The 5,863-nt window shown below is 45.0% G+C and overlaps 1 long non-coding RNA gene across 1 annotated transcript; it reads left to right on the top strand.

The window, feature by feature from the left end:
• The first annotated feature begins 856 nt into the window (after window positions 1-856).
• On the top strand, window positions 857-2,624 carry LOC133974285 (uncharacterized). Its single transcript, XR_009924655.1, has 3 exons — window positions 857-1,066; window positions 1,726-1,801; window positions 2,453-2,624. It is a non-coding gene; the product is annotated as an uncharacterized LOC133974285 (long non-coding RNA).
• The last annotated feature ends 3,239 nt before the right edge of the window (window positions 2,625-5,863 follow it).

The raw sequence follows: 5,863 nt of genomic DNA, 5'->3' as shown, positions 1-5,863 counted from the left end.
CGGTACGTCAGCTTTGACTTTTTATCTTTTTTTTAAAAACTCTGGTTTTAAAGCAACTTGCTTTTAAAACTATTTGAAAAACTTATTTTTAATCATTTAAGCTAGTATATTTGGATTGTCCCTGGGGGGCTGCTACTTTAGGCCTTCCTTGAGCTTCAAACATTTGCCTCCTTTTTAAACTCTGGTTTTAAAGCAACCTAGCCTTTAACCAGTGGGAGCCTTGTTTTTCCAAATTGAAGCTAGAAAAATGTCTTTCCAAAACATTCTGAAGGTATCGGCCGAGGCCTTCCCCCGATTTTTATAAACAGTAGACTCCCTCTCTCTAAAAACTCTGGTTTTACAGCAACCCTGCTTTGACCAGAGGAGTCTGGTTGTTTCTTGTTTTTTCCAAAAAATTAACAACTAGTAGTCTTGAACATCTTGAGGCAAACATTACTTAGGCCGTCCTCCTGTTATCCAACAGTGGACCCTGACTTTAAACAAAAAGGACTGCCTCTTCCTTTTTTGTATTTGAGATTACATAACTTCTTTTTTTGGGGCTCCTGGTCCCGGCTGGGGCAAGGACCCACATCAGAGACCTAATAATTTTTTAATATATATTTTTTTATATACTTTTTTATTTTTTATTTTTCATTTTTTTTTTCCTTCCAAACCCCCCCCCCCCCCCCCCCCCCTTTTTTTTGGACTATATTTAAAAATAACCATCTGGAGACCTCCCTCTCGTCCTTCTCTGTACTGAGACTTTTTTTCGGAGTTCCCTTCTTTTGTTAGGTTACCCACCTGGCTACAGGACATCAACAACACCTGGACCACTGCCCGTAACGCCGCCCCAGCCACAACTACGGGTGCCCAGGACCAAACAGTCAGCAGTAAACTACGGGACCTAAGGGACTTCCACCTACACCACCAGGGAGACCCACGTGGCAACAGGACACCTTAGACGCTTGAACCTCGCCCTACTGGACCACGGCCCAAACAACATCCCAGCTCCAGCTGGGTGAAGCCCAGGCTTAAGCCATCAAACCATCTACGGGACCAAGGAGACCTCCACCTACTAAACACCAGGGTAAGAGCCCCCTCCAGTGATTTTCCAAAATGTTTTTTAACAGAGTGAAGCCCGTACCTTCGAGTAGTCTAGGACATAGGCCACAGCTCACACATACACACACAAACACATCCCCACAACCCCTGATGTCTGTAGGCACGCACTCAGCATCATTATGCAAACATGGCAATCCACACAGGATAACAGCCATGGACACAGCACCCACATACACATTACATCAGGCACCAGACCCGGCAACCCGAACGGCGTCAAAACAAATTTTCCGCCTAATACAAGCAGTACACCATAAACAAGTAACAGATTATGCAATCACTAGCAACACTTTCCCACCCGGGATGATGCGTCAAGTAAACAGACTAACTGACTTCATCAAACCGGCCACACCATCAGACACCACACGTCATAAGGTGAAAAACAACACAGACAATTGGATGAGAGCAAACATGGTTATATTACAGGAACATTACACAAATACAATACACACCCTCGGCCATACACCACACAACCCCATAGCTCTTCAAATAGCTTCTGGTTGGGCTAGAAAACGATATGGCCAGAGACTCCGGCCGGATACCATAACAACAACAGAAGGTATTCTGAACAGGCATAGACAACACAACAACAGCAATAACAATAACAAACCTTTTATCAAAACCAAGACCAGGTTGGAGGGCTCCCTCTCCACCATCCCGGAACTATTGGATGAAGTAGAGTTTCCACCACTACCAGTCAGCAGTAAGTTACCCCCTACATTTCAACCCCATTTAATTCCACAGGCCCGGACACCACTTCTCCCCACCCCCACCCAGTGCCAGACAACACTGGATGGGCTACAACCTCAACCCCAGCGACTCAGACAGGACCGCCCATATCAGACCAACAGACAGAAGACATTCTTGTTACCCCAAACCAGGCCCCCCCTAAAACCGACACCACCTGACCAACCCATACCCAAACCACGACTAAGATTATTGAATGGTTTACCGACCCACCCAACCTACATGACTTCCAGACTAACCCCTCTAGACCAAAACAACTCCATCCCTCCCACAGTGAGGGCTAAGAAAATAGTCTCCTGGGGACCCGAACCGGCCTCCCAGGAGGCAGGAGGGAGCATAAAGCTAAACCCCAGACTCTCCCCCATCTTACCGACAGTGACTAGACGGGACTCCATAGCGACACGACTACCTCCTAGCTCCAGTACCTCCGACACGCCGACTACCGTTACAAAACGGTCACAACAAGTACAAGCCCAAATTCATCAATTACCGGACACACAAAACAATACCCTAGAATTTCAATCCATATCATTAAACACACAGAATTACTCAAATACCTCCACAATTAACCATGACACTATTTCCTCTTCCCCTTCCACACCCACAGGTGTTGCTGATCCCCGAATTGGCACAATGGAACAGCGAGGAGCCCCGGTAACCACAACGGGAGGGTCACCAAACATGATGAGCGGGCAATTAAAGGCTAACAATGCCATTGAAACCACATCTGAGACCTCCCTACCACTCCTCCTCGGAAGTCCATCTCCCACTGGTGCCATTCGGGGATCCAGCACACCTCCACTCCCCGACGATAGCCCCGCAGGACCCTGCTCCACTTCCTCCCCATTCAGCTTACCACTACACATCTCGACACCAGGTAATTACCACCCTACATCACACATTGCTCGACACACCCGGAAACTCCAGGACTGGTCTTTCAAATGCCACAGACCAGTCCTGGTTTTAGGGGATTCAAATATCAATCGAATCCCCCCCCACAACAACCCAGACTTACAATTAGACAGCTACCCGGGGGCTAACATGTACCACTTTTTAAAGATATGTGAAAAAACGGTACCCAACCCCAACACAAAAATAGTGGTCCTCTCCATTGGGATCAATAATAAGGACCAGGACCCCAGGCAGACTTCCTGCAAACAGTTAAAATCTCTATACAAACAGGCCCAACTTGCCTTCCCTAATGCCGACATCTACTTCCCTATCATAAACTTCTCAGACAACCTCAGCGTTAAACAACAGTACAATTTAAAATACATCAACAACACAATAGCCACATACTTCCCATTTTTAGCAGAGATCCCTCACGACACATTTGTAACAGAAAAGGACAACATCCATTGGAAGCCGGCTACCGCGCAACTCATTTTCGATTACTGGCTCAAACAGTTAAATTTATAGTAAAACCCAAACCCAAACCGGGCACAAACGCCACCCCTAACCCTAACCCTAACCCTAAACCTTCTAATCCCAACCCTAACCCTAACCCTAACCCTAACCTTAACCCCAACCCCAACCCTAATCCTAACCCTAACCCTAACCCTCCAAACCCTATGCCCCATACTGACCCTGCAGTCGACTTGGGGTGGAGCTCTACAGCAAACATACTTAACTTATCCACACTATTTACTCCAACTTCAGATCAGATCCGGTTATTGGAAAGGGGTCTTTCATTCATCCCACGCCCATTACAGTTTGACTGGGAGGAATTTCATAGGGATTTACACCAATACAACAGAAGGTTAAAGATCATCAGTTATTTCTATAATAAACCGGACCACATTCAGACACCCTTCATTCACAGGTCTAATTGGGAACCCACCACGGCTCAATCACACACAGCCACAATAAACCTGGTGCAAAAGAACAAACAGGCCCTGCGTTATTACCGGCCCCCAGGGGACGTTGTTGACAACCTCTCGGGGCCTGAACGCAGGGCCTTAGAAGAACTTACCCAAAATCCTAATATTATCATTAAACCCGCGGACAAAGGTTCAAAAATAGTCATTATGGATAGACAGCAGTATTTACTGGAGGCAAACAGACAACTCTCAAACACCACACATTATAAACCCATTCCGTCAGACCTACAAAGTCAAACCCAACCACTCCTCCGTAGTATTATACAAACTTTATATGACAATAAAACCATTAACCACAAGCAAAAAATCTACCTGTTTGGCCCCGACCAACCCCGCCCCCGCCAGTTCTATCTATTACCCAAAATCCACAAGGAACCCCCATCATGGACCGTACCCTATGAGGTTCCTCCCGGCAGACCAATAGTCTCAGATTGCAATAGTACATCATACCATATCTCAGAATACATCGAACATTTCCTTGGACCCCTTTCCAATAAACACCCAAGTTACATCAAGGACACTTATCATTTTATAGATACCATCCGGCCCATGGTTGTTCCAAATCAGTCATACTTATTTACAATCGACATAGACAGTCTATACACAAATATCAATACACAAATCGGTATCAAGGCTATAATATCCAACTTCAATAACAACCCCGACAACAATAGACCGGACAAAGAAATTATTCAACTCCTTACCATCTGCCTCAACAATAACGACTTTTCATTCAATAACAAACAATTCCTGCAAATCCACGGAACGGCCATGGGTCAGCGATACGCCCCGTCATATGCAAACATTTACCTGAGCGAGTGGGAGCGAGAGGCATTGGCCAAGTGCACCCACAAACCCCTCACCTACCTCAGATTTTTAGATGACATTTTTGGAATATGGCAACATGACATTTCTTTATTTTCTGATTTCATTGACACATTGAATAGCCACCATCAGTCTATTAAAGTTAAGTACATCATAGATCCACTACAAGTTAATTTTTTAGATACAACTGTTTTTTTTGACCGGTCAAAAAACTTGTCATACTCACAACTACTTACCAAAGTTTACTTTAAAACAACAGACACACACGCCCTTCTCCATAAAACTAGCTATCATCCGAAACACACATTTAAAGGCATTATTAAATCTCAAATCATCCGTTTTCACAGAATATCATCCCGTGTAATAGACCTGCATTCTTCCATCTCCATCCTATTTTGTAGTCTCAGGTCTAGGGGCTACTCCAAACGCTTCCTCCGCCATATCAAGACCAGCACTTTGGCGTCTCTCGCTCCCACTCGCTCCATTCCCCGGATTGCTCCACCCCGTGTCCCGGTACCATTTATATCTACCTTCTCACATAGAATCAAAGGTTTACATAACATCATCAAACAGAACTTCATTCATACTCAAACCCTACAGCCGGCTTTCCAAAATCACGTCATCATATCAGCTTACAGGAAAAACAAAAACCTCCACAGTTTACTAATAAGGTCAAAATACTCTGATAACAAACCACCAACACAAACACAATACCACACACATTATAAAAACAGAAAATTTATTTCAAACCCTCACAGCAATACAGCATTCCCCACATTAGGTACATTTACACTCCACACCACCAACGTCATTTACATCATTACATGCACCACCTGCAATAAACATTATATCGGGGAAACAAAACACTCCATACTCACCAGATTAAAACAACACATATATAACATTGGGGAAGGCAAGCTAACCACCCCCCTCATTAACCATTTTCAGCTCCACTCCGTCAATAATCTTATAATCTCTGGTCTAGAATCAGAAGACCATTGGACCATTGGGCAGAGAAAGAGGACAGAAAAATTATGGATTTTTAAATTAGGTACAATCACGCCAACAGGCCTCAATGACAATTAAGTACACTCATAGGACACCCACCCGACAATCAGTTTAAATTTCCCTCTCATGTAGTCTTCCTTATCAGCTCCCCCGTGTTTTCCCCTTTCCCCCTCCCCCCTTTTGTTTTTTTTCCCTCTACAACCAGCCGTGCTGCCTGGGTCCACTCAGGCCCCCCAGGGCACCACTTTAACACACATGCCTCGGGGGGAATCGAACTAGGATTCTCTGGGCCAGGGGCGTCATCT

Source organism: Platichthys flesus, chromosome 2 (assembly GCF_949316205.1).
Source record: "Platichthys flesus chromosome 2, fPlaFle2.1, whole genome shotgun sequence".
NCBI classification, from domain to species: domain Eukaryota; kingdom Metazoa; phylum Chordata; class Actinopteri; order Pleuronectiformes; family Pleuronectidae; genus Platichthys; species Platichthys flesus.
This window is presented reverse-complemented; position numbering and strand designations above follow the sequence as displayed.